The following is a 26,085-nucleotide window of genomic DNA, read 5'->3' on the forward strand; positions in this document are numbered from 1 at the left end:
TGCATGTAGGTCCTCCAACCTACAGGGAAAACTTGGGGGTTGGTGGCAGAATTGGCACTCTAGCCCCCATAAAATAAAACCTCTCACTGGTTCCACTCCATCTGAACTAGTGTGGTGTTGAGGTGTCACTCGTTGGATGGCTGCACTCGGGTCCTAATCTGGGATCCTGAGTTGGTTTGTCGTATGGTGGGTGCAGAAATGCGCTGTATCAGTGCATGTGCCAAACCTCTCTCCTTCTAAATTTATAGCTTTGATTTTTTCCACATACTTATTTTAATTGCATGTCACTAGGTTCCAAAACATTTTTTATAAAACTCTGAAAAGTAAACAGGGAAACATGTAAAGTATGGTACTAAATATTAACAGACTAACCTTTAATTTTAACACTCTCAAGGAAAACTGCTTATGTTTGATATTTCTGCTTATTCATGGTTAGTCAAGAAGATATTTGAAAGCATTTTTATTATAACATCCATCCATCCATTATCCAGCCCGCCATATCCTAACTACAGGGTCACGGGGGTCTGCTGGAGCTAATCCCAGCCAACACAGGGCGCAAGGCAGGAAAAAAACCCTGGGCAGGGTGCTAGCCCACCGCAGGGCGCACATATACAGCAAAATAAAGAAGCTTCCTACAAGGCCAGACACAGTGTACTCATTCCTTTAAAAATGCTTTTGTTATGCTTAAAAGGCCCACCTTGTGTCACTTCACATTGTGCAATATGCTGCGAACAACATGTAGAAAACTCATAACATTCCAGAATATTCCTGTGCCATGTTGCCACCCTAGCATTCTGTGATTCTTTTAAATTTGCTTGCTGGCTTTTGTTGACTAAATGCATTTCAGTCATACATATACTCTATACTAACTGCACTTTTCAAATTTTAACTACATCTGCCTGCATGTACAGTTTTCAGTAATGATGCAATATGACACCACATTTATTCGTTGTACACAGTAACTCGCTCTGTCATCTTTCAAAGATTAGCTTCTTTTCATTATTTCTTTCTTTACATGAGGAGTTTTTCTCTTTTTTGATTTCAGAGGATCTCCTGTGGTGTTTTGAAAATGCTGAGAGCCAACAGTTTTCTGTAGTTCAGGTTTTCTACATTCAATTTCTGTTAAATTTCGTACATTTATATAAAAATATTAACGGGCTTATTATCAGGTGCAAAGATTTATCCCAGACTCTTTCATGATAAAAATCTATACCTTGTTAGGTGAGTCATGAGTAACTAGATAAAAAAAAAAATCCTCAATTAAAATTGACTTCTTCACAAAGGCAAACAAAGCACAGATGTTTCAGTTCCAACACAAAGCTTCAGGAAGTATTGGTTTGGGAGTATTTCTCTTCAAAATAAAATACAGTTGTCTGCTGTAACACTGAATTGCAACGATAGAATGTATTTATACAGCTCATTTTCATTTAACAATGCAGCTTAAAGTGCTTTACAAGATGACAAAGTTACAAGAAAAGAAGAACAATTAAAATTAGGCAATAATAATAATAATAAACAATAAATAACAACAAACCAAGGTAAGGTCAGATGGACAGGAGGACAACAAAAAAAAAATCCTCCAGTTAGGCTGGAGAAGAAAAACTAAATCTGTAGGGGTTCCAAGGCCAAAAGACCGCCGAGGCCCTCACTGGGCATTCTACCTAACATAAATGTTCCTAATTGAAACCTCTTAGTTTTTATGTTTTAAATGATGAAGGGAGTCTCCAGGGCAACTGAGACATCCACCTTCATTTCATCATCTTTGGGGGCTGCATGGTGATCTGATCAGGTGGTGGTGGCACAGATCTCCATCACAGAAGAACCAGAAAAAACAGAGAAAGTAGTGGGGGTTAGAACAGATTACAGATCCCAGAAGAATATGATAATTACAGTATATTCCCGTATAGTTTATTAGGAATACAACTAAAATAATGTTTTTTTTAGCAGTACTTTAAAATGATCCTGGCAAATTCCTATTGGTTAAGCATTCCAGATTTTAGGTGCATAACAGCAAAAGGCTGTCTCACCACTTCTTATAAGCTTGGCACTCTTGGAATTATAAGCAGAGCTGAAGATTTAAGGTTACATCTTGAAGTGTAGGGGGATAGGCATTCCAAGATATAGGACAGAGCAAAATTATTTAAGGCTTTATAAACCATCAGCAGAATTTTAAAGTCAATTCTGTATGACATGAGTAACCATTGTAACAACACTAAAAGGTGTGACATGCTCAAATTTTCTTTTTCTAGTTAAGATTCTGGCTGCTGCATTCTGCACTAAACGTAACCTATTTATGTCTTTCTTTGGTAGTCTTGTTAGGAGTGCATTACAGTAATCTCGTTGACTAAAAAAAAGTTAATTCATTTTTCAGTGACTTGGAAAGTTATCTAGATGTCTAACTTTTCCCGTATTCCTTAAGTGAAAAAATGCAGTCTTTGTAATCTGAAATGAATTAACTTACTATTACAGCAATATAGCCATGCAACACCATCTAAAAAGAAAACAAATGCTGTAGGTTTCACCCAAGACTGACTTGGTATCACAACTTCACCATTGCAGACTGCATAGATGTGATATACTACTTGACTTTGGGCTTTGTCATCTTGCTATACTGCCTGGAAATATCAGCGGCTCTGAATGTTTCCTGCGGTCACCTAAATATTACAACAAACTTAGACAAATTAGGAAGTCTTCAAATGTTTCAATAAATAACAACAACAACAACATTTATTTATATAGCACATTTTCATACAAAAAGTAGCTCAAAGTGCTCAAATAGCTAGCTTAATGATGAGGAAAAATATATTGCCTTTCAGTGGTTCGTGGAAAAGTAAAATTATTTTGTACCACTGGCTGCAAATATATTATTTGTGATTGTGTAATGCTATTAAAGTACCTTATGGATATTCACAACAAAACTCTCAAGATTTTCTTAACATATTAATGAAGCTTAATTACTCTTCCAAAATTCTAGGTATTATTTGAACTCCTATAATCTCAAGACACCTTGATGATAGTGCAAAAGCTGCCTAACTGGATTTATCACAGCAGTACACATGGGTGGTAGAGAAGTTACCTAAATATGTGTTTGGAACTTAAAAAAAAAACTATAAAATTTAATGTAAAAATGCAGCATATTTGCCTAATAATGGTGTATAACAAAAAGTCCTCTGGCAAGTACACATAGATACTCCAAATCACTCCCAACTTTGAGCATTGTCCTAATTGTGTAATACATTTGTTTAGACTGTTTTGAAAGCTGATAGGCTGTGGTTGAATTTGAAATATCTGATGTGAGACATTTGATTCACTTTAATATAAAGAAAAGTGGATAGTTGAAGCTAACCTGCACCCAAACAAAAAATCTCACAAAACAAGTTATTTTCCATGAATCTGAACGCTAAACTTCATCCTTTTTATTAGATAAAAGTCTTTCCAATTATCCAGAACTCCAAGCCCAGTTACATCTACCTCTGCATCAGCCAATTTGGTTGTGTCACAACCAGAAAGAATATTCATTTTCTCATCTCAGGTGGGGCATGTCATAAACAGTTTGGGCACTCTGATCAGTTTGTCCAGTACTATCTGTACATCTTTGTGTGTTTCCAGAATGATCCTAACGTTGTATTTAACACAGGGTATCTGTATTTCTTAAATTCAAAGCAGCTAACACCATTTTATTGTTGTTTCCATGACATTCTCTAGCAAAATTCTGCCCTGTACTGTTAAATATGTTAAATCGATCCTTTCTTTATATACACAGAGAAAAACAGTAAAGCATAAAAAAACAAACTAACTAATGACGCAGTAGCACAATTACTAGCATTATTTCCTTTTATCTCTGAAAGATTAGCTTCAGATCCCATGATACTCAATCTGTGTCAGCTGGTTACATATTCTCACTGTGTACACGTGTTCTTTTACTGAAGCTAGTCTAGTTTTCATCTCCCATCACAAAGACATGTTGACTGCTAACTCAAAATTAGCTTGGTTTAAATGAGTAGTAGTGCTTATGAGTTGATAGTTTCCAAAGTTGATTCTTGCCTTCTTTTCAATATTTCTGGGATAGGCCTCAACCCCCTTTGTCTTTAAGCATTGATTAAGTGAGTTTAGAAAATAATTGAATGGTCAACTAACATAATTATTTATCCTCTTCAGTTTTTTTAGATTTATGTTGAAATGACTAAATGCTAATGGGGGTACTGTAACGGTTTCCCTCCCCATTAACAAAACCTTTCATACCTTTGCCTCTTGCTCTCTCTTTTCTCTCATTAACACTCCCCTTTTTGCCACTCCACTTCAACAATACCATCCCACAATACTAATACCTATCTAAAAGCATTGTCCCCTAGCTGCCCATGATGCACAGATCCTGATCCCATCACATCATGCTAAATACCCAGCAAGCTCTCTCTATTCTTGTGCTCCCTGCTGCATCACTTGTCAAGAACCTAATACTGTGTTTCTGAGCTCCAGTTGCAGACTCTCGGGATGGAGGCTGTGTGAAAGGGACAGATGACCACCTGACAACTGGACCCCTAAAATCAAGGATGTAGCCCCCACTTCACTACCACCATACCAGACCATCCTCATGGTCTCTTTCTAATTTTGCTAGGATAATAAGAGGTTTAGAGAGCCTCCAGTTTGTGGGGCCAGAGAGATGCAAGTCAGCTGTTTGCAAATGATGAGCAGTTGTGGTCTATTCTGACTTTGACTTGACTGGCACAATGCACAACTACATTCTGCACTATAGGAATGAGATTTGTCACTTCCAAAATTCAGTTTATGGTTTTCTTCTAACAAGAGTAACTTGTTTCCTCCAGGTAATGTGGGAGAAGCTGCCACAGTTGGAATAAAGTTGTATGCCTCATGGTCTTGTTCATGAGTGAGTATGTATGGTTGTAAGAGTAAATGGCAAATAAATATAACAGAAGGTTTTTTTTTATATGCAGAAAAGAGCTGTACTCTTAGATCCCCTTCCACATACATGGAATTTGTCCTCAAAAGTAACTAATTAAGCCACTGAAACTTTACCAGCTTTTCCTGGGGAATTCCCAGATGTTTCCAGGCCAGCCAAGAAATTTAATCTTTTAGTATGCAGTTGGTCTATACATGGGTCTTCACTTAGTGGACCATGCCTGATACACCAACACGTAAGCCACCCATTGGCATGTAAACTTTATGCTCAGACTACTTCAACTGCCCCTACTTGATTAGGAAAGCAGTGTTTCTACTGAAAGTTTCTCCCATACTGCTAAAGTCCTCACACAGACACAGAGAATAACAACAGCAAACCTGCACAGGAAACTTATTTTTCCCCACTTGTTCTTTCAACATATTTTTTTCTGTCATTATCCACTGCCTGTGTGTGTGAAAATAAACATGTAGACTGATTGGTAAATCAAAACATTTATGGATGACTTAGCTCCTGTTTCATTACCAGAATATGGTATAAACTCCAAAAAAACTGAGCTGCTGCACTGGTTTCTTGATCATTTTCTCAATCACCTCAATTTTTACTCCTGCACAAGATCCCAAGGTACTTGAACTCTTCTGCTTGGGACAGCTGCTTAACCCTTATCTACAGAAGGAAAGCCATTTTTCTTTTTTTTTGTTTTTTGGTGAATGACCATGACTTCCAAAGTAGCCAGATTTAATTGCGATCCCCACCACATAACACTCAGCTGCAAATAATATGATGAGATGCAACCCTTTGCTTTCCATAATCACTTATTCATGGCTAATGTTCTGTTTGTAAAAATTACAAACTGTGGAGAAGACAAAACACACCCATAGTGGAGTCCCACATCCATATTGAATGGTTTCAACTTTATTCCATATATGCAAACACATTTCTCACTCAGCAAGCAATCTTTTAGCACCTTTCATAACATAACATACCATGGGGCAAATAGCTCTTCTTAGATCTTAGGCTTAGCTATCAGATGTCATCTCTGTTACACCAGCATAAATTGCTTACTGTGGAGTGCAAATTCTGGATAAATGCAATACACCCCTTTTCCAAAATGGAGACCACAACCCCATTCTACCAGTGTTTAAAGCATGGTCCTGCATTCCATATAAAATTGCTGCAGTCTTCTGTACATGGAGTTTTCAGTTCCTGCAGTGACCTCAGCAATAGCAGTGCACATAGATGTAGTAGCTTCTCTAGGTCCGGAAAAAAGCCTCAGATTGCTGCAGTAAGCAATAATCTCTGGAGTTGTCCTATAGAGCTGACTGGGGTTGGACACATAGGAAGTGGTGTGTGTGGAGATGAAAGCGGGACAGGAGCTCTTGCATCTGTACGAGGCTAAAAGCAAATCCGATAGACCGACCAGCCCATCTCCTTTATTCTCTTAACGTTCGCTCCTTGGAAAATCAACTGAATTATCTACAGCTGCAACTACATACACAGCATGAAGTGACAGACTACTGTGTTTTTCTTTTGACTGAAACTTGGCTCTCTGATGCAGCAGTCCAGCTGGATGTGCCAACTTCCTTTCGTGCTGATTGGAATGCAGGGAGCTCCTGTTAAGGCTTGACATGGAGGACTATGTATGTATGTCAACATTGTGTGGTGCAGTAACAGTGACATTTTTATACTGTAACTCACTGTTCACATCTGGTGGAATATTTGATTGTGGAATGCTGGCCCTTTTGCCAGCCATTCACTGCCACTGCACATTCCTACCAGTGTTAACACCCAGGAGGCCCAGTGGCAGCTCTACAGTGCCATCAATGAGCCCATCCAGACTGTTTTATTGCAATTGCTGGAGATTTCAACCATGCAAAAAACTGTTCTGCCTAAATTATACTAGTAATCTACTTTCTAACCTGAGAAGCTAACATGCTGAACTTGGTGTACACAAATGTCAAAGGAGCTGCCACATACGCCGATTTTCAAATTGATGTCAACAAGTACACTGATTCTGTTCTTGGCTAATGTTGAGAATCAGGGGTGCTGCCTTCAGATCGGGGGACAAAGTAGCTCTCAGGCTGGTAATAAGTGACCTCTCCCAAGCAACCAAGAAGGGTGAACTGCAATACACTGGAAAAATTAAGGGAAAAATTTTGTGATTCCAGAGACACAAGAGAGTTAAAAGACTGGACTGCTGAGTTAGCAGGTGTTTTCATAGACATCTTTAACATCTCTCTCCAGAAGTCTGTCGCACCTACACAGTTTAAGACTGCCACCATCTTTCCTATGCTCAAGAAAATGACTGTAACCTGCCTCAATGACTACTGGCCTGTGGTACTGACCTCTGTCATAATGAAATGCTTTGAATGACATGCCGTGGGTCACATTAAAAGTTACCCTCCCACCTTCACAGGACCCCTTACAGTTCTCGTATTGTGCCAGTTGGTTCACAGATGATGCAGTCACACTTGTCTTGCAAACCATATTTCCCACCTGGAGAAGAACAGCTATGCCAGGATTTTGTTTATTGACTTACAGTGAAACTTTCTGTGCTTGGATTGAACACCTTAATTTGTAACTGGATCATGGAGTTCTTGTCAGAAAGACAGCAGACAGTGTGTGTTAACACTAAGATATTGCACACCATCAAACTAAGCACGGGGGCCTGCAGGGCTGCATGCTCATTCCATTACTCTTTAATCTGCTAACACATGACTGTACTGCTAAATCCAGCATAAATCAACTCATTACATTTGCTGATGAATCAACAGTAGTAGGACTCATCAGTAATGAAAATGAAACACAGCAGAGGTGGGACAGTTAGTGAGCTGGTGTGGACAGCAATCTGTCTGTTAATGTCAACAAGACAAAAGAGTTGTGGACTTGGGAGCAAATTATGAACATTCCCTAACCCAAAATGCTTGGGTGTCTACATCACTGGGGATCTCTTCTGGTCTCTCAATACCACAAACCAGGTCAAGAAAAAGCTAGCAGAGGTTGCACTTCCTTAGGAGGTTGAAGCGAGTGAGAATCCCACCTCACATTATAACCACCTTCTACCAAAGCACTATTGAGAGTGTCCCAATGGTCTGCATCATATCCTGGTTCCGAAACTGCAGTGTGTCTGACAGGAAAACTCTACAATGTGTGGTGAGAATGGCTGAGAGGATTATCGGTGTCTCTCTCCCCTCAATTGAGGACATTTTTAAGGACAGATGCAAGAAGAAAGCCCTCTGCATTGTGAAAGACTCCTCCTCTCATGAACTGTTCATTCTCTTGCCATCTGGTAGGAAATATTTCTGCATGAAATGAAGAACAGCCAGAATGTGCAATCGCTTATTTCCTCAGGCAATAAAACTGCTAAACTCTCTGTAACAGGCATATCAGCCAGTTTTTATACACAAAATTATTGGTTGGACTTTGTGTATGTAGAACTTTACTTTTTTGTGGTTTTTCCCTTTCCCTTTATGCACATTTCAGTCTTGAGCAACACAATTCCGTCCCATGGTATTTTAGATATGCCTGGAATAACATACACTTGAATTTGAGAAAATGGACTCCTCACAGAACCAGTGCTTATAATTGGGTAACTGCCTTTTCCGTGGAGGAGTTCCTCAAAGCACTCCTTCTACTTACTGGGGTATCCTTAACCGAGGTCAGTGATGCCCACCCTTGCTGCGGACAGACTGGGCAATATCCTGCCTAAACTTACATATCAAATGGTTTGCCAGAATCTCCTAGAGGCAATCTGAAGTCATTCTTCATAATTTTACTAAACCCCTTTCCCAAAACATGGGCATTGACTTTGCTCACTTCTTTAACTGGTGCCTTTTTGGCCTGTTGGCACCCAGTTATTTCTATCTGAAATATAATCCCCATAAGTGACTATGTCACTTATAATATTTACCTTTCTATGGCATGATCACACCTCAACTTGTCTGCTGTCCAAAGTCACTCGTATTATTTAGGTAAATACTGACAAGTTGCATTACTGGTATAGCATGAATGACAAGGCCCATAAGACAACTTAGTTATGTTTGTTTTTTCATTTGAACTGCAACAATACAGGGAGAAAAGTCATAGTTTGATTCCAGTATACTGTGTTCCTCCAGAAGTAGGTGATAAGTACTGTATCAACTAAAATTTCTAAATCTTCAGCCTCCTTGGTCCACCAAAATGTAACAGAATATCTTGAACGGTGAGACCCTATCATCAAAAATGTTAAAGTCGTATATAATATCACAGATGCTTGCAAATTAATATATATTTTCCTGATCTCCTGTGAAACACTTTAGATATAGTCTACTTTTGTTATTACAATTTGTTTGGTTTTGAGAACTAATAATTCAGTTGCCACTAGAACTTGGGTCCTTCTTATTCACAGTCAGATTCACTTAAAAAGCTAAATCCCACTTTGCTTGTTATGCATTAAGTTGCTTTGCTGGTTTTTGTGGTTAGTGAATATTAGAAAGTGTAGCTCTTTACTCTCCTGCTATTGCTGAGATTTCTTAAGTGACAGTTTTTGGTTAGCATTTCTAGATTACCAACAACATACGAGGTGTGGCAGAAAAGTAATGAGACTGGCAACACTGCAAGCGATCTGGCAACGCTGCGCTGTTGTCCTTGATAGAACACGTGTATCAGTACCCTCCCATAGCTCAGTGCGAGTTTCAACTCCTTCCGTTAACTACGTGATTTTTGTGACTGCTATTAGCGAAGTTGTGTTTTTGGTTGTGCGTCACGCAAAATGGAACAGCGGAATTTGGAGCAACGTTGTGCCATTAAATTTTGTGTTAAGCTTGGAGAATCGGCAAGTGTGACATTTGAAAAGTTAAAACAGGCCTATGGGGAACATTCTTTATCCCGAGCTCAAGTTTTTCAGGGAGGCCTTCAACTTCGAAAACCAATGAAAACATCGAACATGTGAACACTCTTGTGAGATCAGACTGTCGTTTAACATTAAGAATGTTGAGTGAACAAAACTAAATTTGAACAGATTTACCGTTCATCAAATTTTGACTGAACATTTGCACATGCGAAAGGTCTGTGCCAAAATGGTGCCAAAAAACCTCACAATTGAGCAGAAGGACAATCGAAAAAACACATTGCTGTGGTTCCCCAGCCCCCTTATTCACCTGACCTCAGTCCGTGTGACTTTTTCCTTTTTCCTAAACTGAAAAGTGTCCTCAAAGGACGCCATTTCGGACTTTAGAAAACATCCAAAAGAGTGTAACGGACATGCTGAAGACCATACCGGTTGAAGACTTCCAGTGCTGCTACCAACAGTGGGAACAACGTCTCCATCGGTGTGTAGCTGCCCAAGGGAACTACTTTGAAGGGGATAACATTGATGTTTGAAAAAAATAAAAACTTTGGTAAATAAAAATCAGTCTCATTACTTTTCTGCCACACCTCGTATAGTAGTTTTTGCTTAGCAGAATTGAATGTGAATTTCCCCTTGGGATTAATAAAGTATCTATCTATCTAGTTTCACAGAAAAGAATGCACACAAGTGTAGTTTCACTGTATTTAAAAACCACTGAGACAAGACTGTATCCACACCAATTATAAAACTCATCAACTTCTAGTTCAGAATGCAGGAATGCCCCAATATAAGGCACAAGTGAGCAGATCTTAGTTTATTGAAGACTTCTTAGGTGTCTTTGCTCTTTACAAATTTGTTTTTGAGACTTGTTATCTGATTCTTTTTTAGACAGATTAATAAATCAAGTGGCAGAGTTTTTTTTTTGCAACGTTACAGAAAGTAATTCTGACATGATCGTAACAAAACATTTTAATAAATAAATAAATTTGATTTAAGGAAGACCTTAAGATTAATAGTCAAAAAAAAAATTCAAACACCACTTTAATTGCATGTCCTTTTATAAGACTGCCATGATGTCATGGCTTGAATAGCAACCAGAGACAGAAAATGCCAGCACTCATGAAAACACTCAAAAAAGTAAAGATACAATATCACACAAAATTATTTCCTTGATCCTAACATTAGGTTGGCTAACTCTACAAGAAGCTGTATTGTTGATGACTTAAGGGTTAAAACTTGATTTGAGAGTTGTTGTGGAAGGACTTAGCCTGAATATTTGGGGAGACTGGAGTAGCCCAGTTAGCATTTTTCACTGGCTGCTCACTAAACAGACCGTGTTTTTTAGGTCTAATAGCATATAAAACCCTTTCTGATTGGAAAGTCCTGGGTACAGCCTGTAAAAGTAGATGTTTGTAGTCCTGGAATTTTGTAATTGTCTCATTTTTATATAATTATCACACCCTTTATTACCATTGTACCACAGCAAAACCTACCTACGTGTTTGTTTTATTTCTTTTTTTTAAATTATTGACTTTTGAATCAATCTTTACACATTTAATGTTTTTTATTCATAAAATTACATTTTTTCCTTAATCATTTGTGTGGAGGTAATAAACACATGTTTTACCAATCTATTTCTTTGCATGAAATGGTATTTGAGCTTTTTCTTTTTTTAAAAAAGTCTGTTAATTTCTCTGTTAAGAAGCTAAGAGGTTAATTTTAGGAAAACACTTTTTATCAGTGGAGTTAAATAAAATATTGACTTTTTTTTGGTCTAATTTCTTTACTAACCAGATTGTGTCTGTTGTCCAATGAGGTACAGTGATTGTGCTCATACAAATTATGAAAGGGCCTACATGATCAAAAAGGCATAAATGTCTGTTCCTGTCAGGGTTTACTGAAATTTGGGTAGTACCCGTTTATTTAGGAGAAAAGAAGTGTGGCAGACACTAGATCCAGTAATTGAAAAGGGCTTAGGATGAATACTGCCAACATGTTGTATTTATATTTACTCTTTACTGACTATTATGTGTACACACATGTTAAGAGAATAATAAATTAACCTCTGCCAAGGACAACAAGTGCCCTTTACACTAAGCCAGGACTGCCAAACTCTTGTCTTGCACTTTTTTGACATGACCGTGGGTTAGCTTTGTTAACAATTAATATGAACAGTTAAAAACAATATTTTGTTAAGCTGGAAATGAATCCAGTTAGTAGTACTGGTGTTACTCTTTCTTGCCATGTCAGCTGCAAGACTTTTTTTTTTAATCTTTCAAGATCCTAAAATTTGCAGGTTGAATTTAAATTGGCTTTAGATGTGTTTAAAAATATGTACTAGAAATGTTCCTAGGTTTACTTTCCTGGTCAGTTGAGTTAAATGTTACTTTATAATTCCTCTCAATGTGAAGTTAATCAGAGTTTTTTTTTTGGTAAATATACAGACTGCACTCCTGTTGGCTCCCAGCTGCCACAGCAGATCTACTCGATGATTATAGAAGGTGCCATCTGCGTCAATAGAGTGGTTGCCAATTTTTGAGACCTACTGTAGCGTCAAGCTGCACAGAGTATATTTGAATTAGAATTCCCTTTGTCAATAGATTTGCAGTTATGTACAATATGTTGTGTAAAAGTCAGAATTATGTTTATTAAGTTAGTAGCAATTTTTTTTTTATTCTCTAGTCCTAGAAAGTTTAAACAAAATGTTCTACCCAACAATGCTTCCTGCCTTGCATTCAGACAATCAGTCAGAAAATGAGTGAATGTTTAACAAAAAGACATGGGTATTAGAATGTCCACATTATAATTATAAACTTTTAACAACATAGATGAAAAGAGATACAAAGGAAAATCAACAGTATGTGTTACCTGAAGGCAAAAGGAAAAATGTCACAAACACTGAAAAAAGATGCAGTGAAGCTCAGGACAAGGTTTTATATCCTGAAGGAAACAATAAATGACTTTTATGTCAGTTACTTCCCTGAAAAGTTATGTATCTTTTTTTTTTTATTTAAGGATCTCTTTAATTAAAAACTGTTGGACTTAGATGATTTGTAATGGGTCGGGTGGATGTGATAAAATATGGCTGTCATTTTTGTATTTGGTTTCTAAATGTTCAGTCCTTTCAATGTACTATGAATTTCATTTTTCTCTTTAAAACAATTTTGCTAGCGCTTCAAGGTATTGTGCTACCAGTGAGGTTGGACATAGAGCAGTCCCTCCTAACGGATATTCATTTGCTAACTGACTTCCTCAAGTTGTTTGATAGTTCATTGTGTAATATTATTCTCTTACTTTTGGGTACAAATTTTTTTTTTAATTTTTTTTATTTACAGATACAGGTTTATAAACTACTCCTAGAAAATTATGACTTAATATAAACTTTTTTTCCAACATCAAGTATTTTTCTTTAAAATGCCTGGCTTATTATATAATTTATACATATATGCTTATCAAAAGTTTAAGGCTAAGTAACTTTAAGTTAATTAGAGTAATTGATCGAATAGACTTTATCAATAACTTGTTAGCATATAAGTAATGTGTGCAGCATCTCTTTTGTTTGAAAATACTTAAAAGTATATTTGTTCTCCTCAACATTTCTCCTTGCGCATCTCTTTACAGCTTTTTGTACTTTTTGATAACATGCTTAACGTTTAGTTTGTGGAAAGAGTTAGTTAGATGTAAACATATAGATGTATGCATTCACAGCAGCTTTAAAGATTTTTCTGTCTATTTTGTATTTGTTTGAATTAATTATTATTTAATTTCTAATACCAATTCTTTTCCCATTCATTCCCTTAAAATGTACATTTTAGTACATCAAGGTAAGATATGCATGAACTTTGTTGCTATTAGGAGAGGAACCTAGGTCAAATTTGATATTTTAGCACCACAGTAGATCATGCTGTACCGTTTCCAGTAGAGCTTGCTATAATATCCTTTTATTATTCTACATTTTTGCACTTTATTTACTGCTTTCCTGTAGATAGTGTGTGCTAATTCAAGTAGAATAAACTGTTTGCTTTCTGGAGAATGCTTTTAATGGACTTTCTTTAGTTTCAGTGCATGATTAGATCTGGCTGCAATTTGTTAGATCAGTATCATGAAAATATTTCTTTCTGTCCTAAAATAGAAGAGTTAGTAATAACTTAGTAAAGATGTGTTATTCTTTACATACTGTAGTATGTGTATGATATGTCACACATGAAGACATTTATAGGAAATAAATGCCTACTTTCTATTTCTCAACAGCTATTTTAACAGGATGAATATGTGTTTCAGATTGCTGTTTTGGGCTCACATTAAGACTTTTAGTACATTTCAAAGTAATTAATTAAAAAAGTAGGGTAAATGTTGTTTTAATGTAATGGCAGAACAAAACATAAACTGAAATATGACATTGTATTGTCTGCATAGCATTTGTTTGTATAACTGTAAAATTGAATGGTTTAAGTAATTTGCAAAGCCATCACATTTTTGTCAGAATTTCTTTTGCCTACTATAAATGGATATATGTTGTGAATAGAAGAAAATAAATAGTATGAGAAAAGCACCTGGTCCTTACAGCCTTATCAAGTATTTAACTTGATTCCTCTGTCAATGTCAATGCACAAGAGCCAAAAGAAATTGGTATTTAGAGTGATGTAGCTCTGAGAAAAGAATGATCAAATCAACCCTGGGATGGATATAAATCACTAATCTGATCTATTGCTGCACGGCTGGAAAATGCTTCATGTTTACCTCATTTATTTATTTTGACAGTGTTTCCTTGTAGAAAACCACAGAGTTGGTTAAGTTTCATTAATTCAAAGCCATTATTATTTCGCTTTAAATAGGTAAGGACAGATAATGTGTAGGCAATGATAATGCAGACAAACTATTTAGATGTGGCTTGTAAAAGAAGGAAGATTTGTGAACTTAATAAGAAATGCAGATGTTCAGTTAGATGAACATTTAAGGCAAGTTTGCAGGTTCTTCACACTGGTTATATCTGCCTGGGTATCATTAAGAAGCAGTAGAAGTAATGGACCAAAAATCAGTAACACAATTGTGTAAAAGTTGTAGGACTGTACAACTACCTACCGTACAATTCTGTTGGTGTCTTTGATTGTATGTCCATCTTTAGGGGAGATTGAGGCATGTTCCTAGGGATAAGCAGAAGGTTATGTTTTTAGTCTTTCTGTCAGCCCATTTGTATATATTAAAGTGAAAGCAACTTTTAAAAGAAAGCTACATTTATCATTTCTTAAGTAGTTTATTACCATGTTATAATATCTTTGTCATAATTACTGGAGAGAGAGAGAGAGAGAAATTGGTGGTAGTATGGCTGCAATTCTAAAAGAACACATTCTTAGAGAGCATGTGCAACCTGCTAGTATGGAACATTTAGTTAATATATAATAATCTTTTACAATATATAAGAAACTATAACAGAATGAATTATTAAACACCCGGAAAACTCAAGGGTTAACTAAATGTAACTTAAAGCTGAAAGTACAAGAGTCCTCTGCCCTGTCTTAGATAGACTACAAACTATAATTCCCAAGATCAACAGAAAAATCCACAAAGCTCCCTTCTTTGTTAAGCAGTGTTGAGAAAAATGGGAGAATTGATCTCAGTCATCAATTACTGGTGGCATTAATTGATTGGAGGAATTATTAAAGTTCTACATACTAAAAATCAGATGATGTGATGTATTAGATGAGGTGATGTAATCAGAAAAAGTGTATAGAAGCAGATGAATTGTTAAATAGAATGCTCACGCTATGGATGGAGCCATTTGTGCATAATGCAGAGCAAATAAAGAAATATCCTGTATTCAACAACATGGATGTCAAAGTCTTAGAAGAATTAAGAAAAATTAAATAAATAAAGCATATTACAAAATATCTAAATCAGATAAGAAAATATTGTGTTTCCTAGTAGCACCAAAAAGTAATAAATAGTTAACTTTTTAGTAAACATTTTGGTAAACATATGCCAGCCATTTTTGAAGAGAATAAAAAAAAAAGAAAAAACACAGGAACTCTTGAATTCCTACATATTGGACAGACTGAGGCATCACGTTCTGCCTGTTCCTAGGAAAATGCCTCCTATTCTAGATGGACATACATTTGTCAAAGATGGCACTTAAGAATTTTAAGACAACATACTTCCCCCATCTTTTTGTATATATAGGTGTGAATGCATGCTTTTTAAAATTTGGCTATATTGTACCATATTTACTTGCCTTAATATCTGGGGAAATGTATTGGTTATAGTGTGGCTAGAGTTCTAAAAAAAAATGCATTCCTTGGGATAATTCGCTCCCTGCTGGACACATAGTAATTATGTTTACACCACCATTATGACAAAGAAAGCATTCATTTTAATAACAGATGTTGCAAAGATTTTACCAATTGTTCTTCCTCCTCCTTTCTTTGTATCATTATCAATTTCTTCACCTCTGTTGCTGGCATATCTAACTACTTTCAGAATTATTGCTTCCACATTTCAATTTAATTTAACGTGTGCCACTCTGGTTTTATGGTAACACTGGTTTTGTTTCTGGGATCCAGTAGGATCTTATTACTTAAACAGCTATTTTTTAAAATACATGTTGCAGGTGTTAATACCAGCCACATATTTTGTTTTGTATTATAGTTCCTTCCTTTGACAAACATCCCACTTTGTTCCTCTTTGTTTTGTGGTATTTTAAATTAATGTACCATTTTATATTATTAAATAAAAACCATTTATTTCAGTACATACAAAAATACAAATATTAGAGAGAAATAGTGAAAATGGTATAATGGATCAAAACTTTTTTTCTCTGTCACAACTTGTATTTTCATAAGTCACTTAAACAAAAGGAGTTATCTTGATAAAATATGAACCACAATGTTATAGTGTTAAGACAATAAAAACTGAACAATATTTCATATACTTCCTCTTTACTTTAGTAGTACTTTTTATCATCAATGTAGTTTAGACACCCATAAGCTCTGTTCTCTTTAATAATATCAGTACACAGAGAAAGAAATATTACTAACTGGACATTAAGCCTGTTACAATAACGGGCGCTAGAACATTATTGCATAAACATTATTAGGAACAGTCTATATTAAATGGCAAGGGACCTTGACCTCATTCTGTTTGTTGTCTTAATTTTTTTTGTTAAAAATATTTTTGCAAGAAGCCTAAAGTAAAATAATATTAAAAATAAAATAGAAACGTATATGACAATACAGTAAGTATAATTAATATTGCCTTAGTGTAAAACTTTATAACAATCTGTAATACACAATATCTGAAGAAGATATTTAGGAAAATGTTTTTATTTTTTTACCTCAGGAAATTTTTCAATAAAATTTCATTATAGACAACATTTTTTGTAAACACTCTTGTTCAGGATCATCTATAACGTTGACAACAACATCTGTAAAACTTCTAACTCTTGATAATGCAACATATAACTGACCGTGGCTGAATTCTGGTTCTGGCAAGTACTGTAAATGGCAACTTTTTCTAAGGTTTGCCCTTGAGCTTTATTAATTGTTATGGCAAAGGCTAATGTAACTGGAAATTGTCGCCTTCTTATGGTAAAGGGTAAATTAGTAGAGGATAGAGCCAAATCAATACGGGGAATATTCTGACCCTCATTTTCTTTTTTCTAATCGATCTATTTGCTCGTATTTTTCTTTGTCTTTCAGCCTTTCTTTTGTTGATGTTTACTTGCAGAGGTGACCATTCTTCCAGGAGATGTTGCTTATATACGATTTGAGTGTCTGTGTCTTTTGTCCTACTTGACATGTCCTTTTTTTTTGGGTGGCATGTTGTTAGTAGATAGTTAGTTAGTAAACATGCACAGGGCAGTATGTGTGGCGTCTCCCCAGCAATGGATTTTATGTACGTGGCCGCGACTACCCAATCAGCACTCTCCCCAGCAATGCTGTCCTTTATTTACTTATCATGCGTGGCTGCGGCTACGCCATTCACTGTGTGCTCAGCTTCCAGTGTGTGTGCGTCCACGATGCCGGTTGTGCGTGTCGCACCGAGCATCGCGCATGCGCACTTCACCAAAAGACACACACACACACGGTCACCTGGATGCACACAGGGGTTTTATTAAAGAGAATAAGCAGAATATGAAAATATCATTAATAATGTATAAACTAATGAACTAGTTTTTCACTACATACTATATTTTAATTTTTTACGTAAAATAGTGTTCTAAATTGAAGCATTTTTTTTCTTTTATATACTGCCATGGCTTATGATAAAAAAAAAAGAGGGCAGAGTGTCTGATATATTGGCGGATCTATCATATTTTCTGAAGTCATTTGATTTGAGTATGCATCTGCTGTGATTCATAATGTCTGCCATGCTGGTGGCAAATGCATACTGTAAATCATATTATTTTCTTACACCATGTGTGCTCAAACCAATTTTTTTCCTAAATGGTGCCAACTGTTTACCTATTATTTTTTGTTATTGTATACACCTTACACACTTTGTGTGGCATGTCATGTGCAGCCACAATAAATAAATACTGAGAAAATGAAAAAGCAGATTATGCCTTACAACAAAACCATGAGGACACCGATGGAAGCACCAATTGTAAAGTTTTATAGTGCATGTTGAGTTGCTGTTGCCGAGAATATAGCAATAAAACAACAGAGGACAACATTTTTGAATGAGTAAAGGTCATTAGTAAGTTTCACGGTTTATTCCTGGTAGATATCTGCTCAAACCCATAATATGATATGGCGGTGAAAAGTTGTTATTTGCATATTTTTTTAGATCAACTTTTAACTATTTTTATCACATGTAGTGAAATACTGTGAGTGTTTGCAAGTTTGCTGTTTTTCCAGTTTTCTGATTGTCTACAGAAAAGAGACAGCAATTCACAATGGGCATCACATTCAATAAAGTCAATAACAGCGCCTGGAGAGAAGTTTTACAAATTAAACCATGCCTAAGGGGCAGAAAGGTTGCCAGTTGGTGAGGTGAAGTGCACAGCTGGTCTCCTTTTAAAATGGCTGAATCACACAAAATGTTTTGATTTATCTCTTTTTCCTTCTTTAAACAACATCGATAAACTTTATTGCAATATATACACAAACTCAAATGCTCTTGGCTCGAAAATAGATATATTCACGTTTTCAAGCTTTATATTCATGTTTTTAAGCTTTTGTTTTCACATTTAGATACAGACCCAATCACCCTCAAATTTAAAAATGCAAGAACAAACTGGGCATTTTTAAAAATGCTTTATGGGAAATTAATATACACTATGATTGTGAAAAAACAAGTTTGAATGGAAAATAAAAGTTCTGCCCTTAATGGATAAGTTTATTTGGTCACAAACTATGTGACAGGGGTGATTAATGGTTTCTCATTATGTATATGATGTATCTTAAATGAAATGGAAAACAACAAGAGGGCCTGTGTATTTTTCAAATCTCCTAGATAAATAACCAGCTAATGGTATTACCTGTATTTTTAAAATGGAGTAATATACATTGAATGAAGTTCACTTTTTAGGTATGTCACAGTTTGTCATTTTATATAAAAAATGTAATTATAAATATTATTTTAATGTCATATAGTACATATTTTTACTTAAATAACAGTGTGGGGAAAAAAAAAATTGTACCCTTTAAAGTTATAGGTTTCTAACACTATTTCTATAGTATTTTAATAACTTTGCAAACTGCATCCATCTCCGTGTCTTCACGTGTTGATTTCAAGTTTTTCTTTGCATCTCTGGAATATAACAGTACTAAAGATTTTTAACAGTAGCATTTTTGTAAAGTTTCCAAAGCAGGTGTCACTTTGTGCCCAGGCAGAATAATTTGGATAACAAATTTTTCATGGATTTTGGTTCTTCATGAGAGAACCGCATGATTGTTGACTTTTACTGTAAATAATTTTTTTAAAAAAATATGTTCTGTTAAGTTTGACCAACCTATACCTTAGTTAAATGTAACTTTTAATTTCCTAAAAATGCTTTTTAACATTTATTACAGAATGTTTATTTGTGGAGTATTGTTTTTAAGTTATGTTCTAAGTCAAAAACTATTGGCATCTTTTTAATTTTAAACACATAAAAGCAATGCAAGTAGTATATAACTTTTAAAACTTTAAATAAAAATGTAAATTACAATTTGGAAGGCAAGGACAGCTTGGCTACACGTATACCTATTGTTTTTTCCTACCCCACCCCCCACTTTTTCCTAACAGTTTGTAGTTTCTTTTGCATAACATTTTATTGTGATTTAATTTTAACTTTGTCTGTCTTTTATAATTATTCCTTTCTGTCACTTTTGTCCACTCTCTTGCTTTTAGTTTGTGTGTGAGAGTGAGTTTTTCACTCTCTTACCCTAATTTTTGGGTGCTGCAATAATTCAGTGCGCAGTTACTTGAAAGTCCTATACTGTACTGTAAATATTTACTCCGAAGTTTTCTTTTGGAATGGTAGTTTTGGGACCATTGTGGTACTTTATTATTCTTTATTTAATAATATTGACAATTGCATGTTGAGATGTCATTACCCTAAAGATATTTAAAGTGGAGACATGCGAGTATTTTCAGGGTTAAAGACATTCTGCATGTTCATTTTAACAATATTTTTTTGATGACATTTCTAACTTGCTGTTTTGGTTTCATTTTGATTTCCCAGCTTTTCTGATCCACACTTTATCTTTATACCATTATTAATTCCTGCTCCCGTCTCCTGGTCCATTCCAAATAATTTCCCTCTGTCTTTTACCGTTAGCGTCAGCACATATAGCTGCCCAGGTGTGGGCACAGCCATTTTGCAGTGGCAGAACTTTGTTTAGTGAAACTGTGTTCTTTTGTTCTCCTTTGTGATTCCCTTTTTGTAAGTTTTTTTGGCATTTTCCAAGATTTGATTTATTTTTTGGTATTTTGGATTTTGAAATTTGGATTTCTGGAGTAAGGCTCTTAAATGTATTTTTACAGGTATTGGACTGGATGCAGAAGAATGCAGAGTATATGCTTTTTTATTTTTAATATTGGATTATGTTGTGGATTTCACATATATTCCTTAATATATTTTAGTGATGTTACATTATTTTAGAATAAACAGGTTAAAATGTAGCATTTGCTGTAAAGTATGACAATTAATCAAATTTTTATTTTCTTATTTAAATCCTCAGTTAAAGGTCTTACATTTACAACAAAGTATTGGGTATTGAATTTTAAATAACAATAAAAAAATAAAAAAAAGATTTGCATCAAAGAAAATATATCTGCAAATGAAATTTTCCTTTCCAGTCCAACATGCACAGTAACTCAAAGCTTTGAAACACCAGGGTCAGTGCCATCAATTACAATGGAAAAAAATAACTGCTTAAGAATCTTAAAATATTTTTAATGTGAGAAAATCAAGTATTGCATTATAGCTCCAAGCCAGAACCTGAAATGTCAAACAAAATAGATCAGTAAAACATTGAATGTAACTTTGGCCAAAGGTAAAGGAGCGTAGAAGACATGAGTAAGTAACCAATCTATACTAATAAAAGGCAAAGCCCTCACTGACTGACTGATCACTAATTCTCCAACTTCCTGTGTAGGTAGAAGGCTGAAATTTGGCAGCCTTATTCCTTACAACTTACTTACAAAAGTTAAGCAGGTTTCATTTCGAAATTCTACGTGTAACAGTCATAATGGTCAACAACTTCTGCCATGTTAAACTTTCTTATTTATGGCCCCATCTTCATGAAATTTGGTAGGCGGCTTCCCTGCAATAACCGAAATCGATCTACATACTTATTTTGGTGGTATGATGCCACTCTCGGCCACCATATTGAACTTTCCAACGGTCTTTGTTACCTATGGGCCCATCTTCAAGAAATTTGGTACGCGGGTTCCCAACGCTAACTGAACCCTACTTAAGTACATATATACATCCATAGCCTGCAGCTCGGTCACCGTGTGAAGCACCGTTGGGTCCCCCATCCCTATGCCTCCCACGTTGTTGTCTGCCTGCTTATATAAGGCTGTCCGTTGCTCCGGTCTCTTCATTCTCTTCCTTGCTTCACCACGGTATTTGCATCTCACTGCTGATAACTGCAGCCTTTTTATTTAATCCACAGCTTCTCCGCTGTTTTATTGTTCATTTATTACAATTATAGTTATTATATAGGTATTTTAGACTAAGTTTACATTGTTCAGGTACCCTTTTCCTTTATCATTCCAACCATACCCCTGTTAACACGTCTATCGAGGTGATCACCATCGATCAAAGAACTGTCACTTACCGAGTGGTTTCCATGCCCGGAGATGGCACCTGCCTTTTCCATTCTGTGTGTTACATATTTCACGGCCATATCAGGCTCACTCTTGATATTCGGAGGAACATTGTGTCTTATGTATTGAATGACTGGGACAGGTTGAAGGTGTGGACTGATGATGGTACAGGAGATAATCATACTACACGGGAGCACTATAGGAGTGAAATGCTTAAGCCCTTCACCTATAGTTCTGCATGCGAGTTGATGGCTGCCGCTGAATTGTTTGGTTGTCGCTTTCAAGTGTACCAAAATGGCCAAATATTTTACACCTTTGGACAACCGCCAATGCCTCTTAAACATCTTAGATTCACAGGTGACGATTTGAGTAGTGGACACTTTGATGTTTATGAATGTTTAAACTCTCAAAAGCTGACTGCGAAGTTATCGATGAAACCGGCTGTATGCTTACAACGCTTGACGGATGCCGAATGTCACTTCAGCACAAGTCCTGCAAATACTGTTGTAATTGAAACAAACCATGAAACTCAAACTGATTATGACAGCAGAAAATCTAAGCTGTGAGATTTGAAGCAAGATTGCTTTTCACATGGCCAGCTGTATGTTGCATGCTCAAGAGTAAGCTCAGCACAGCTTGGTCATATTACAACCGGAGGGCCGAACTGACAATGTGGTATACAAAGAGATCCTTAACAAATAATTATTGGTATATTTTCCCTCAGTTTAAAAAGGTTTACTTTTCTTCTTAATAAAAATTTTAAGGCAGTACTTTGCTGCTGCGAACCGCGGGTATTTTGCTAGTATAAAATAAATTACATAATAAATGTTTGAAAGAGATTCATGTGAAAAATAATTTATATAAATTAAAATTGCTGATCTTTTTAAAATTTATTTTCTCATATAAAATCCCAATTCCAACCGTTTTACTTGTATTGAACACTAAACTCCAGTAAATTACAATAAACTGATGACAGACGATTTTTACTTTTTGTAACCCAAATGGCTTATGCAGAATATAATGGAGATTTATTCGTTACACACAGTAAGCTTAATTTGCATTTTGGAGAAAGCACCAAACAAGCCAGTAGTACATTTTGTGTTATATTGTTTTCTCACTGCGTCTATCAGTAATATTGAATCACAACAGTCACAGAATTAAAAAGATGGGTAGTTTTATGCAGTGTATTCTGGTTGATCAATGCTTGTCATAAGGCAAGAGAAAATTAATAGTTAATTTTAAATCATGCTTGCCATTATATTGAATTATTGAATGTGGAAAAAACATGCATTTTCTGAACTGTTTATTCTCTTTACTGTATAATGAAAAATTATACATGGAACAAGAACATACACAGTATGGTGAAATGGCACAAGGCATTTTAGTGAACAGCTTGATTGTAGCAGAACATAGGAGATACATACCAATAAATTAAAAAAGGTTTTTCTATATTGACTGGAACTACTTACTCTACTTTCAGAAAATAAAGGACTACCATAGTTCTGACTGAATTAGAACCAACTACAGTGTACTTGGACTAGAAATAATCCATCTCTCCATCCATCTACTTAACTCTCTTATCTAGGACAGGATCACAGGACAGCTGGTTTAAAAGACTTTCCAGGCTGTCAAACAAGGCCTGGCCATTAAAGCCTTTTATGGTTCATTTTAGAAGGCCTCACTCCCTCTTTTTTTATGTTTGGGAATATCTCAAACACATTATTGTAAAAGAGTGTATGAAGGACTGAATAAATAAAAAACCTATATGTGCAGTGATCCCTCGCTATATCGCACTTCGACTTTCGCGGCTTCACTCCATCACGGATTTTAAATGTAAGCATATCTAAATATATATCACAGATTTTTCGCTGGTTTGCGGATTTCTGTGGACAATGGGTCTTAATTTATGCTACATGCTTCCTCAGTTGGTTTGCCTAGTTGATTTCATACAAGGGACGCTATTGGCAGATGGCTGAGAAGCTACCCAATCAGAGCACGTATTACATATTAAATAAAACTCTCTCAATGATATACGATGTGCTTCCCACGCTGTGCTTGATTGTTTGCTTTTATCTGTCTCTCTCATTCTCTCTGCCTGACGGAGGGGGTGTGAGCACAGGGGCTGTTTGCACAGAGGCTGTTCGCCTAGGGGATATGGACGCTCCTCTAAAAAAATGCCGCTTTATCGCGGTGCTTTGGCATACTTAAAAGCACGTATTGATTTTTTTATTGTTTGCTTTTCTCTCGCACTCTCTCTCTGACATTCTCTGCTCCTGACACAAATTCTTTGAAGAGGAGGATATGTTTGCATTCTTTTAATTGTGAGAAAGAACTGTCATCTTTGTCTTGTCATGGAGCACAGTTTAAACTTTTGACTAAAGGGTGTTATTTCACGTCTAGAGGGCTCTAATAATGTTAACAGTGTGGAGAGTTTATAAGGGCTTAAAATATATAAAACTAACCATACAAACATATGGTTTCTACTTCACGGATTTTCATCTATCGCGGGGGGTTCTGGAACACAACCCCCGCGATCGAGGAGGGATTACTGTAGGTTAATTTACTGGAGTGTATGAACCAACTGTCTACTCAAGTCATAAGCTTGATTAAAAATGGAACATTGAAAAAAGTTCTTTAGTGAAAAATGCTATACAAGTTGTGGAGTATGACCCGGACACAGACAGGCAGACATCATGTTGTCACCTAACACACATTTAAATTTTCCCTAATATTTTTTACACAGTTCAGTGCTCTCAAACCCCTAGAGTCCCCAAAGTCCTGGCCAACACCACACAATGCCTTCACACTTCAGGCCGCCTCTATGTCTCCTTCCAGACCTGGTCTCCTTCTCCTCCTGACTTCAGCCATCGAATGAAGGGAGGCAGCCCCTTTTATCCACACCCGGATGTGCTCCAGGTGCTTCTCGGCAATCTCCCGCCGACACATCCCTGTGTGGCAGAAGTGCGAGCTGTATCCCCGGAAGCACTCTGGGTGTCCCTGCTCCTGGTGTGGCGGAAGTGCTGAGGTCCAGGGCTCTCCAAGGCATCCTGGCCGGGTTGTCCCCCCAGCCATCTGCAACAAAGTATACATTAAGTTGAGGTATCTTAAAAAAAAAAAAAAAAGTCCTCCACAAGCATTTCCAACCCATGCATCCATCAGTATAGTAGTGATAGTACATAGTGTGGCAGTACATCACAGGGCATATCTACACACACAGTCAGACTCAGTCATAACAGGGTAATTTAAAAATATCAAGTAATAGAACGGACACTTCTTTGGGATTTGGGAAGGGGGTAAAACAAATGGAGTAGAAAAACATACTTAGACATGAAATGTACCTGCTGTACAAGTTAGGTGTTCTCTCGCTTAAGGTTTGCTAGACCATGCTGCACATTCATATATGCATTTAAACAATTGCAAGTCCTGTATTTGCAAAATCTTACGTATTCCAATCGCTGGAGTAGATTTTTTCTTACTTGCAACCATCTTTGCATTTTATGATCTTTTATGTTTTTTAAGCTTGAATGAAACAAAAATGTGTTAAGTGTACCCATTGTTCTTTGTCCAGGGTAATGAAATGCAGTGAGATAGCAAAATTTGGCATAGTGTATTATGGAATAGTTCTGAAAAAAATTAAGATACATTGATACTACCTTTGTGGAAATATAAAATGTTAAATATTGATATTTGTGTATATTTGGAATATATTTTAAAGTCATTATAAAAATGTTGACTTTCAAAATAAATGCAAAAGTTAAGACTGCTACTGGGTTAAGGTTTAGATTATTTTTCCAGTGCAGCAGGAGAAACAGATTATGTCTAAAGAATATGCAATTTCCAACTTTTTGGCCATATATAAGGAGCTGTAGGGATTTAATCCTTGAGCCTTGAAGTTGTCATTAGTAAGAAAAATCACCCCACTTTACCATTCCCAGACCTTTATTTGAAATTTATCTATTACATCTTGCATATATGCATAGTAATTTTTTCACAGGAATATGACACTTTACATACTTCAAAATGACTTTTGTAGTTAGATCACAACTTTATTTTGTGGTTATTTTCTAAAGATAAACGTTATGCTTAG

The 26,085-nt window shown here is 36.0% G+C and overlaps 1 protein-coding gene and 1 long non-coding RNA gene across 19 annotated transcripts in view; one reads left to right on the top strand and one right to left on the bottom strand.

Annotated features, from left to right (window-relative positions):
* Window positions 1-26,085, top strand: part of kcnma1a (potassium large conductance calcium-activated channel, subfamily M, alpha member 1a) — a 679,240-nt gene that overhangs the window by 349,247 nt on the left and 303,908 nt on the right. The window lies entirely within an intron of this gene.
* The window catches only part of LOC120541516, a 33,961-nt gene that overhangs the window by 350 nt on the left and 7,526 nt on the right, over window positions 1-26,085 (bottom strand). Inside the window, exon 2 of the long non-coding RNA XR_005636019.1 lies at window positions 14,826-14,887. This is a non-coding gene — a long non-coding RNA (uncharacterized LOC120541516). The remainder of the gene's footprint in view (window positions 1-14,825; window positions 14,888-26,085) is intronic.

Source organism: Polypterus senegalus, chromosome 1, assembly GCF_016835505.1.
Source record: "Polypterus senegalus isolate Bchr_013 chromosome 1, ASM1683550v1, whole genome shotgun sequence".
Lineage (NCBI taxonomy): Eukaryota > Metazoa > Chordata > Cladistia > Polypteriformes > Polypteridae > Polypterus > Polypterus senegalus.